The 12,283-nt window shown below is 47.4% G+C and overlaps 1 non-coding gene and 1 pseudogene across 1 annotated transcript; both read left to right on the forward strand.

The window, feature by feature from the left end:
- Positions 1–465: 465 nt before the first annotated feature.
- LOC118629192 lies at positions 466–570 on the forward strand. Its single transcript, XR_004959428.1, has one exon. It is a non-coding gene; the product is annotated as a small nucleolar RNA U13 (small nucleolar RNA).
- A 7,100-nt stretch (positions 571–7,670) lies between these two features.
- LOC118629124 lies at positions 7,671–7,765 on the forward strand (annotated as a pseudogene).
- Positions 7,766–12,283: the final 4,518 nt, after the last annotated feature.

The raw sequence follows: 12,283 nt of genomic DNA on the forward strand, positions 1-12,283 counted from the left end.
ATGTTCTCTCTCATCGATGATTCTATCTTTCTCTCTCCCTCTCCCTTCCTCTCTCTCTAAAAATTAAAATTTAGGGTGGCCAGAAACATCCATGTGCCTTACATCACAGACTAGAGACGCCATGGAAAACTAGGAAACTGGTGATCCCTCCCTAACCAGCCCAGTCTTGTGTGTAGCTGACTGTAGTATTAAGTAATAGGCATTCCTCTTTTAAAAAAAGAAAAAGGGGATAAGGCAGGCATTATGTGCATGTTTTGGAACAGTCCTCACATAAGGAAGGGGTTAGGCTAGGCCTGGGTACAAGGTTGAGAATTCCACAAACCAGTTACAGTCTGAAATAGATGGAACAAGCTGTCAGAACAGTGACCACAGAGTACCTAAAGAGACTCCTCTCCAAACAGGACATACAAATATGCTCAACATCACAATTCATCAGAGAGATGCGAATTAAAACAACAATGAGCAATCCTTTTGTAGTTCATGAGGGTGATGATTGGATTTTCATACTTTTGTATGAGATGTGCCTCCCACTAAACCTTGTTACGACTGTGGCACATTACCCGTCTGATGTAAAAAAAATAAAAATAAAAAATAAAACAATGAGGTATCACCTCACACCTGTCAGAATGGCTGCCATCAACAAATCATCAAACAACAAGTGCTGACGAGGGTGTGGAGAAAAGGGGACCCTAGTACACTGCTGGTGGGAATGCAGACTGGTGCAGCCACTATGGAAAACACTATGGTGTTACCTCAGAAAGTTAAAAATTGGTCTGCCATTTGATCTCACTTCTAGGAATATATCCTAAGAAGCCTGAAACACCAATCAGAAAGAATATATGTACCCCTATGTTCGTAGCAGCACTATTTACAATCACTAAGATCTGGAAGCAGCCCAAGTGGTCATCAATAGATGAGTGGATAAAAAAGCTGTGGTAGACATACACAATGGAACACTATGCAGCTGTAAGAAAGAAAGAAAGATCTCTTATCCTTTGAGATGACATGGAGGGACCTGGAGAGTATTATGCTAAGTGAAAGAAGCCAAGCAGAGAAAGACAAATATCACATAATCTTACTTATTTGTGGAATATAATGAACTAAACAAACTGATTTGACCCAGAGACATAGAGGTAGGGTACAGACTGACAAACACCAGAAGAGGGGGTGTTGGGGGGGGGAGATAAACCACAGAACTTATATGCATGTATGCGTAACCATGGACATAGACAACAATGCTGGGGGACGGGATTGGGAGGAGGGTGTCAATGGGGAAACAAAGAAAACCATCTGTAACAAAACTAAATTAATTTTTTAAAAAAACAAAACTTTTGGGCAAGATTGCAGCGTAGATAAATGCAGTATTGCCTCCTCCCACAACCATATCAAAATGAGAACTAAACTACAACACAACCATCATTCAGAACCACCTGACGTCAAGCTGAATGGAAGGCCTACTACTATGAAATTAAAGAAGCAGCCACATGGAGAATGGTAGAAAGGGCAGAGGCGTGGATGGGCTGGTCCCACACCCAGTGGCAGATAAAAATCAGGAGGGACACATCGGCTGGGAAGGTCCTCCCTGAGGAGTGAAGAGTCCCCATCCCACAGCAGACGCCTAGCTCAAGGTTCCAGTGCCAGGAAGAAAAGTCCCCATAACTTCAGGCTGGAAAACCAGTGGGAACTGAAGCTGAAGGAGTTTGCGGCTGCTGGAGCCCCAAGCAGCTCCTCTTAAAGGTCCTGCACACAGACTTACTTGGACTTGCTCCCTCTGAGCTCGGAGGGGTGGCAGCTTGAGGGGCACCAGAGACATATAGGGAAGAACTGAGCTGTTTGGCCTCAGGACAAGGGCCAGAGAGGTGGCTTTCTCCTGGACAGATATGCTGGCAGAGGCCGTTGTTCCTTTGGTGAGCCCTTCCCTCGAGGAGTAGACGGCCACCATATCTGGGACTTCAGTAACCTGGCTCACAATGTTTGCCCCGCCCTAGTGATTCCCTGAGGCCCTGCACCACCCAACTTTCAGGCCCACCCAAGCTATTTCCAAAGGCTTTACCATAGGATTGGCCTGTCTTGGATCCTGCTTCAGAGTTTCCTAAACTCTCTCAAACAAGCAGCATCTGGTCTCAGCGAGCCCTATATTTCTCATTAAGTCGCCCCAGGCCTGGTACTAGAAGTAGCCAGTCTTGGTTCACAACTTGGCTTTTCCGGGGTACCTCCAAGCCCAGCACAAGAAGCAGCCACCTGCAGATCACTTTATAGCATAAGCCTGGTGGCCCCAGATAGAACACTGGCAGTGGCTGACCTTGCCCCAGAGCCAGCACACCCAGTAGGCAGCTCCAGACCACATCAAAACACCACCACCCAACCACCTCCACAAGTGACACACTCAATGAGTGGACTCAGTGCGTACCAGAGCCCTGATGAAGTAAATCTTTCTCTGTGTGGTTGGCCCCTACAGAGCTGATCCTCCAAGGGAGTCAGAGGCCGAAGGTCAGCGGGCACAGCCAGTCCTTGCAGCTGATCAGCCTGAGTAAATCCCTCTCATTGATGTGCCAACAGCAATCAAGACTCAATTACAACAGAAGGGTGTACAGTCCACACTAGGGGTGCACCTCGAGGGCCCAGCTAGGCGATCAGGAAGGCTGTGCCATTGGAACCTACAGGACACCTACAATAATAGGCCACCCTACGAAGCCTAGGAGACATAGCAACTCTACCTAATACATAGAAACAATCACAGGGAAGCAGCCAAAATGAGGGTACAAAGAAACATGTCCCAAATGAAAAGAACAAAACTCCAGGAAAAGAATTAAACAAAATGAAGATAAGCAATCAATCAGATGCAGAGTTCAGAAAACAGAGGTTATAAGGTTGTTCAAGGAACTTGCTGACACATTCAAGGAACTTAGTGAGAACACTAATAACATTAAAAAGGACCAGTCAGAAATGAAGAATGCACTAACTGAAGTAAAGAATAATTTACAGGGAATCAATAGTAGAGTAGGTAAAGCCAAGAAGCAAACCATCGATTTGGAATATAAGGAAGCAAAAAACACCCAATCAGAACAGCAAAAAGAAAAATGAGTCCAAAAAAATAAGAATAGTGTAAGTTGCCTCTGGGACACTTCAAGCATGCCAACATGTGCATCATAGGGGTGCCAGAAGGAGAAGAGAGAGAACAAGAAATCGAAAACCTATTGGAAACAATAATGACAGAAAACTTCCCTAACTTGGTGAAGGAAACACATACAAGCCCAGGAAGCACACAGAGTCCTAAACAAGATGAACCCAAAGAGGAACACACCAGGATACATCATCATCAAAATGCAAAAGGTTCAAGACAAAGAGAGAATCTTAAAAGCAGCAAGAGAAAAGCAGTCTGTAACCTACAAAGGAGCTCCCATAAGACAGTCACCTGATTTCCCAAAAGAAACTTTGCAGACCAGAAAGGGGTGGCAGGAGATATTCAAGGTGATGAAAAGCAAGAACCTACAACTAAGACTACTCTATCCTGCAAAGCTGTCATTTAGAATGATGGACATATCAAGAGTTTCCCAGACAAGAAAAAGCTAAAGGAGTTCATCACCACCAAAACAGTATTATATGAAATGTTGAAGGGTCTTTTTGAAGAACAAAAATATGAACAATAAAATGGCAATTAATACATGTCTATCAACAATTGAATCTACAAACAAAATGAGTAAGCAGAACAGAAACAGACTCATAGATACAGAGAACTTTTTGTTGCTTGCCAGATGGAGGGGGGTGGGAATGGGGAGGAAGGGGTTAATGGGGGAAAAAAGGGGGACATCTGCAATACATTTAACAATAAAGATGAGTTAAAAATAATTTTAAAAAAAGAACAGTGACCACAACTTGCCTCTCTCCTCGGCTCATTTCCTGAGATAGGAATATGATGTTTTGAGCAATTCCCCTGTGCCAAGTCATGTTGTTGGCATTAAACTTATTAGGTGGGCACTATTATTTTTTCTATTTCACAGATGCAGAAGGCTTAGAACGTGACTTGCCCACAAACATACAGACAGCAGGAGCAGAGTCAGGGTTGGAAGCCAAGTCTGTCTGGCTCCCAAACCTCATGTTCCCAATGGGAGTCTTTATGAATGGCTAAGTTTGGAGCAACATAGAGGAATGCAGTACAGATGGAGCCCTGTTGTCTACCCCTCCTTGTCCCTTAGATGTGAGAGTGTCTCTCCAAGTGGTGGGGCAGAAGGGGGATGTCTATATTCTGAAAGGCCTGGACAGAATTATGGAAATATGAGGTCTCCTTAGAGGGGATCACTCTGGGCTTTGTGTTCCCCACTCACTTTGCCCTCAAAACTTAACAAAAAATCCCTGAACAGGCTGGCAGGAGCTTCCCCAGGTGGTCACATGGCTCCAGGCACATTCCTGCTGCTCAGATCAGTGAGGAAGCAGCTTGTATGCAGATGCCTTGTGTAAACCTCATTGATTTTCTGCTTCATTAGGTCAGTGAGAGTCTGTGGCTCTGGGTTCCACAGAGAGCCCTCTTTAGCAAGATCTAGCAATTTCCTGGAGAATCTACTGAGAGGAACTCCCCCATTGTCCCTGCTATTAGGGGCAGGAGCTGCTCCTGGTCTCCAAGCAGGGAGCTTGCCCAGATGCCACCAGGATTTCGTGAAGCCTGGCTAGAGTACATCGGGCTGTATGACTCTGGGCAACGTGAGAGTGGTGTCCACAGCAGCGTTTACCAAAAGTCCTTTTCTCTCTAATCCACTTTCATCAGTCCACAGAAGTTAGGGGCATCTCTTTTCAAATTTCCCACCCCCAGTACTTCCACAATTACCTCGAGGTTTTCTCTTCCACTTTATCATGTAGATTAACACCCTGTAAACCAAAATTCTTCCCTCCACAAGGTTTTTTTGTTTGTTTGTTTGTTTGTTTGTTTGTTTAGAGAGAGAGAGGGAGAGGGAGAGAGCGATGTGTTGTTCCACTCATCTATGCATTCACTGGCTGCTTCCTGTATGTGCCCTGTCTGGGGATCAAACCTGCAGCCTTGGTGTATTGGGACACCACTCTAACCAACTTAGCTACCCGGCGAGGGCCCCAGCGAGTATTCTTGATTCTGCGGCGCAAAAGCTCAAAAAATAAACTTGAGCAAAGATTAAACCCCCACAGAGATTGGGAAAGAAGTCAAAAGGGGAAAAACATACCCTAGGGAGCAGGGAAGGCTGTGACCCCTCACCTATTATAATATTTTTACAATTGATTTCAGGCTCACTCCTGTTCTCTCCCGCCAAGGCCAAATGCCCTTGGAAGCAGAGCTGTGCGCAGAGGGCTGAAAAGGGGAGGGAGCAACCAGGAGCAGTTCCACTTTGCATTCTGATTTGCTTTTCTACTGGAAACAGAATCTCTCTGAAGAGACTTTCCGAGGAGTTCTTGAGATTGGGCAGTGAGGTCAGCTCCACCTCTGCTCCTGGGGTGCCCTGCCAGCCCCCTGCCTCCCTTGGAAGGACCCAAAGGAAGCAGGTCTGTCCATCCTGATGCTCTGGAGTCTTTGACTCTACATTGATAAAAACCTCCGTCCTGGTTGAGAGCCTGCCAGCTCCTCAGCTGCCCCAAGGGTTATGTTATAGGGTCAGGGGTGGTAAAGAACTGGGATTATTGCCTAATCCATTGCAATCTATCTCCCTCGCCACCACCCCTCCACCAGGGAGAGCAAAGTCTAAAGGCAACTAACACACTGGGATTTTCAACTTTCACCTATTGACCTGAGGAGGGTTTAACACTGGAGCCCCACAATCAATTCCATGTGGGAGGGAGGGGAGAGCCTCCAAAGGAAGGCTTTCCCAGCCTACCCCATTTCAGGAAGGCCTTCCCAGCCTGCTCCTGGGTCTGAAGTCTTTCAGGGAAACCCAGCCAGGCTGCCTCCCTAGGCTGACTCCAAGTTTCAGGGATGACAGTGGAGTGTGATGGGCCTGCAGCCCTCCTGGAGTCTGCAAGGGAGCCCTGCCAAGGGTATTGGCTCTGGATCATTGCCAAAGGCAGGAAGTTGTGGCTCCTGGTTGCCATGGAGATGCTGGCACAGCCTGTGCCCATCTGTGGTTGACAGGCAGCCTCCTTTAGGAAAGGAGGAAGAGAATATGGTTGCTTGAGAACTAGCTGAGCTTGGGGGGGGGGTAGTCTGTGACATCATGAGTCTGCCCCTGAGGGCCTGGAGAGGAGGGCGAGTCTGGGATCTCCACTCAGGAGCCTCCTGCCAATCCTGTAGCTTTAATTGCTGGGGTATGGTCTCCGGCAGAGTGAGGTTGCCAAGCTGCCAACCCCAGCAGGACTGTTGGCAGAGACTCTGATACAGTGGAAAAACCCCAGGAGTCAGAGAAGTGAGAGCCACACCCACAGGAAAGAGCCCAGTCTGGTGGAGAAGGTATCTGCTGCAGAGGAGAAAACACTAGCTGGCAGGCTCCAGTCCCTTAGTCACCAGCTCTGAAACACTAAGGTAGTCAAGAGCACTCTCCTCCGAGCCCTAGTTCTACACTGTGAGAACAATGTTTGCCCTGTGGACTAAGTTGCTGAGAGCCCCCCAACCCCTTTCTGGCTGTGTTAGCAGGTGTGAGGGGCAGATGGTCTCCCTCTGATTCAGTGCGCAAAGAAGAGCCAAGGCTGTGAGGGCCTCTCCAAGGCTTTCATCCCTACTGTGGCTAAAACTGGAGGATGAGCTAAGTTAAAATGTCCTTTGAGAGGGCCTGACGCTGCAAGCATGTTTGTGCAAAGGGCAGAGCTTAACCCTAAGTATACATGGCAGTATAAAGCTAGCAGAGTGAATTCCAGGGAGAGGGAGGCTGACTGGGAGGGCCTGGAGCAGCCCCGGGGGCAGGGGAACTGCCTGGATCTTCCTGCAGGCCTGGGGGAGGGGCTCAGGGAAATCCAGTGCATTTGCCCTTTGATATTCAGGGAGCAAAGGGCCAACTGCTTTCAAAGCTGTAAAGCACCTCAGGAAAGACAGGCAGAGTGGTGCAGGAGAAGGAAAACTAGTCTGGGTGTTCAAAATCCATCTGGCTCCCTGGCCGGTTTGGCTCAGCGGTTAGAGCATCGGCCTGTGGTCCGGAGAGACCCGGGTTCGGTTCCCGCTAAGGGCATGTACCTCAGTTGCAGTTTGTCCCTGGCCCTGGTTGGTCGTGCGGGTGGCAGCCACTCGATGTGTCCCTTTCATGTCGATGTTTCTCTCTCTCCCTCCCACTCTATCTGAACAAAAAAAATGGAAAAATGTCCTCGGGTGAGGATAAAAAAAAAAAAAAATCCATCTGGCTGCTTTCAAGCTCTGCGGCCTGAGGCAATTACATTTTTTTTTTTTTTTATCCTCACCTGAGGACACTTTTCCATTTTTGTACAGATAGTGTGGGAGGGAGAGGAAGAGAGAGAGAGAGAAAAACATCGAAGTGAAAGGGACACATCGAGTGGCTGCCACCCGCACGACCAACCAGGGCCAGGGACAAACTGCAACCGAGGTACATGCCCTTAGCAGGAACCGAACCCGGATCTCTCCGGACCACAGGCCGATGCTCTAACCGCTGAGCCAAACCGGCCAGGGCACATTTTTTGAGGGTTGTAGTCTCACCAGTAAAATGAAGTAAGAATTCCTGCTCTGCTGTTCTCTCCTAGCTGAGGTGGGAATGCCATAAGAGAATAGCAGTGGTGCTTACTTCGGCACCACAATTGGAACGATACAGAGATTAGCATGGCCCTTGCACAGGATGACACACACATTTGCAAAGTGTCCCATGTTTTTTAAAGGCAGTCAAATATATAATGACGAAAGATGTGACTTTGGATGGTGGGCAAATAATGCAATATACAGATGATGTATCATAGAATTGTACCCTTGAAACTTATATAATTTTATTAACCAATGTCACCCAAATAAAAAAAAGAATAGATATGAAAGCCACCCTAAGCTATGCACAAAAGAAGGACCCAAAGAGCTTTATCTGGCTACAGGTGGAGCCTTCTTCATGTCTGCACCAGCCCCATTACAGCCTGAGATCCCACCTGTGTGACAGGGGACCTTTCCTTTGCTCCCCTTCTGGTCCCTAGAAAAATCAGGTGGGGTTGCCTCTTCACTCCTGCTTTGTGAGGAGAGACTCTGTACAGCAGTTTAAACAAAAACCCAGGAGCCATCCGCCCAAATTTCTGTGCGGGTGCTTGGCAGTCAGCCCCTGCACAGCTAAGCCCTCCATTCCTTTCTACGCCCCAGCCCCAGGAAACTGCCAAGTCTCCTCTAGCTGTATTCCCACTTAAAATTGCTTTGATCCTCTTGGAATTTTATAGGAAATTAGCAGTTGTGTTTTTTTTTTAATTAGGACTTGGAATGCAATTCTCTATTTTGTAAGGTTTAAAGTTTTATAACTACACAGGAATCAGAGAGATGGGTTTCTGTTATCAGTAATCTGCGTTCAAAGTCCTGTGAGACTGTTTTTATAAACAAATTCAATACCCACCAGGGCCTTGGGAATTTTGGATCCAGTTTGAAACTAATATAGGGGACAAGGGAATGCCAGGCATGGATTTCCTATTATCATGGGTGGGGCTGGTTCTCTCCTTGACTGTTTGTCTACCCCAGGAGCAGCCCTGATCATTTCCAAATGGTGGGAGGGGGGTGGTTATTGTAAAAACTGAAGGAGTGCCCTGGCCAGTTTGGCTCAGTGGTTAGAGTGTTGGCCTGCCAGAGAGTCCTAGGTTCGGTTCCTGCTAGGGACACGTACCAAAACAAAACAAAACAAAACAAAAAAACTGAAGGTGTGTGTGGAGGCTTGACTCACTAACTCAGAGCCTCTCTGGATGTTAGAACTGGAAGTCGGAGACCCTCTAATGTTTGTGGTCGAGGATGGTGAGGCCGCAGAGGGAATGTGACCTCCACAATGTCACCTAGTGGTCTATGCCAAAGCCGGAGCAAGAACCCAGGTCTCCCAACCCTCAGGTCAGTGTCTTCTCTCCACCAGGCCGCTCACTCATCTCTGCTAAGCCATGCCTGTCGCAGTCATTGCCCCCTGAGTTGTCAGAGGGAAAGGCTGCCGCAGCTTCCCGCAGTCCTCTGTTGTGACTAGATAAGAAACACTTTCTGTTATACTGGGGATTGTCCGACACGGAGAGGGCTTGGGACTCCCTCTGCAGCACTGATTTTGGGCACCCTGTGGGAGCGACTTATATTCTGGTGACAGTCTTTGCCTTGGAATCTATCAGTGTGATGGGAAGCTTGAGCCTAACTCCCCGGGAGAGAAGGATGGAGCGAAAGGGGCACGGCTCTCATTTCTTTCCCGGGGTGGTAAGTGGCTAGAAGAGTACCTTACGCGCTTGGATTGCTAAACAAAATGCCATACTGGAGAGCTTATAAACAGCAGAAACTTCTCACAGTTCTGGAGGCTGAGAAGTCCAAGACCAAGATGCAAGTAGGTGTTGGGCGAGGGCCCATTTCCAAGTTCATAGATGGTGACCTTCACATGGCAGAAGAGGTGAGGAATCTCTCTGGGGCCTCTTTTATAAGGTCACTATCCCCATTCATGGAAGTTCCACCCTCATAACCTAATCACCTCCTAATGGCCTTGCCTCTAAAACCATCACATTCAGGATTAGGTTTCAACATAGGAATTTGGGGGGATACAAACATTCAGTCTATACCAAAGGGAATGTTGAGTTTCTGAGGTGGCTGTTGAAGGGTCATGTGAGGAATGAACTCTGGAGGGAATGATAGTCCAAGAGGAAAAGGAAAACAGAAACAGAGGCAGCATCTTGCACCTGAGGATAAGCCCAGCCTGGAGGAGGAGCGGAGAAGGAGGAGGGGAGTGTGTGTGTGTGGGGGGGGGGGGGGGAGCAGGTAGGGAAGGTACCCAGGAGCACTTGAGGAGTAGGGTGGAGTCTTTGGCCTCCACTCCCATCATGTGAGAGATAGATGGGGTTGGAGGGATAACAGCACCTCCTCTAGTACCCAGGGGAGGTGCCTGCTGTCTTGCCAGAGAGAGGAACCTCTGCTTTGGCACGTACACAGCAGGCCCTGCAGGTCAGGGAAGGAAACCGATGAGGCCATCTGCATCCTGGGCCCTGCAACTCAGGAAAGCTGTCAGCTTTGCAACCATGAAAAAGGTGAAAAAGGCTGTCCGTGAGTGTTCGGAGGGTCTGCGGGCTGGTAGGATGTGTTAGAGAAGTACATGTTCTATGCCCATGGGGTTGGAGCTGCATATGTCCTGAGCTTCTTTTCTTTTTTAATTTTTTTTCTTTATTGATTTTTTAGAGAGAGAGGAAGCGAGAGGGAGAGAGAGATAGAAACATCAATGAGAGAGAACATCGATTGGCTGCCTTCTGCATGCCCCCCACTGGGGATCAGGCCCACAACCTGGGCATGTGCCCTGACCGGGAATCGAACCGGTGACCTCTTGCTGCATGGGTCGACACTCAACCACTGAGCCACACTGGCTGGGCTGTCCTGAGCTTCTTATTGTGTGTTATTAAGGTGACCTCCTTTCCCTGACCTCTCAACCACCTTGCTTTCACCCCATTTCTCCCCATTCTCCAAAAACGTCAGTGAGCCCTGGCCGGTTTGGCTCAGAGGTTAGAGCATTGGCCTGCAGTCCAGAGAGACCCAGGTTCAGTTCCCGCTAAGGGCACGTACCTCAGTTGCAGTTTGTCTCCGGCCCTGGTTGGGTTGTGTGGGTGGCAACCACTTGATGTGTCTCTGTCACGTCGATGTTTCTCTCTCTCTCTCTCTTCCTCCCACTGTATTTGAACAAAAGAAAATGAAAGAATGTCCTCGGGTGAGGATAAAAACAAAAACAAAAAACAAAAAACAAAATGTCAGTGACTTCCACTGACCACCAAAAAACAAAACCCCCAAATTTCTTATCCTGGCATTTAAAGCTAAAAATTCACCAGACACACCTCAAATTTCCTGCCTCCATTTATTCATGCTGTGTTCTCTGCTTTCTCAACACCAGATCTTCATTAACTGAAATATTTTTCTAGGCTGAGCTTAGATGTTACCTCTTCCAAAAAGCCTTCTCATAGCTCGTCAAGGACCCCTCTCTCCTCTGAATGCTAGAGCAATTTTCTTACCTCTTTTGTGGCAGTTTTACATTCTATCTTGCATTTTAACTATCACAAGGAACGCTATTGGTCTCCCTCACTAAATGGTAAGTCTTTGAAGGCTCATTAATTTGTCTTATTCATTTTTGTATTCCCAGCATCTAGCACAGTGCCATTTACATAGTAGACATGTAATTCAAAATACATTTGTTAAACAAATACATGTATAGGCTGAGGATAAGGAGATGAATGAGAACGTTTCTGTCCCTCAGGAGCTTACAGTCTAGAGTGAGAAAGAGATGCTCAGCAATAAGAATTTATTTACTATCAAGCCCAGGGAACAGTACTTGACCTATGAAGACGTGGGGTTTGGTTAGGCAGAGATGGTGGCAAGGGGGAGGATATTCAGATCGAAGGAACTGCCTAGGTACATGCACATGGTGCATGTCGGCAACATGGTAAGTAGCTTTGGGACTGGTATATAGGAAGCATGAAGGCAATGGAAAATAAGGCCAGAGAGGGCATGTGGGCACTGGATCATAAAGGACCTGGTGTGCCTGTCCAAGGAATTTGAATTTTATTCTGGAATAAAATAGAATGAGGAACCATTGAGTGTTGTTGAGGAGGAATATAACAAATACTTAGTGAATGGAGGAATGACCAAACTGTGTTTTGGGTAAATAACATCCCTTGGTCAGGTCCATTTTAGGAAAATCTTGTGTTGGGTGCTTAGTAGCGCCCGTTCTCTGAGGCCAGGGATACCCTGGTCAAACCACCGCTTTGTGAGATTTTCTCTTTATTTACTTTTATTTTTTTCTTTATTGATTTTTAGAGAGAGAGGAAGGGAGAGGGTGAGAGAGATAGAAACATCCATGAGAGAGAACATTGATTGGCTGCCTCTTGCGTGCCCCCCACTGGGGATTGGGCCCACAACCTGGGCATGTGCCCTGACTGGGAATCAAACCAGTGACCTCTTGCATGGGTCAGTGCTCAACCAGAGCTATACTGACTGGGCGAAATTTTCTCTTTAAAGAGGCCACTCCCAAAGAACACTTAGTCAGGTTGAGAAGTCTTTTTTGCCCTCTGAAACAGTGTTTCCTGACCCATTCCATGGGTCCCTCCCTCTGCTTTGGCTTTAGTACAGAAATTATTCCATTTGGATTGTATTAGTCAGGGTTCTTCAGAGAAACCGTGTGTGTGTGTGTGTGTGTGTGTGTGTGGTGTGTGTGTGTGT

This window comes from Molossus molossus, unplaced genomic scaffold, assembly GCF_014108415.1.
Source record: "Molossus molossus isolate mMolMol1 unplaced genomic scaffold, mMolMol1.p scaffold_m16_p_13, whole genome shotgun sequence".
NCBI lineage: Eukaryota > Metazoa > Chordata > Mammalia > Chiroptera > Molossidae > Molossus > Molossus molossus.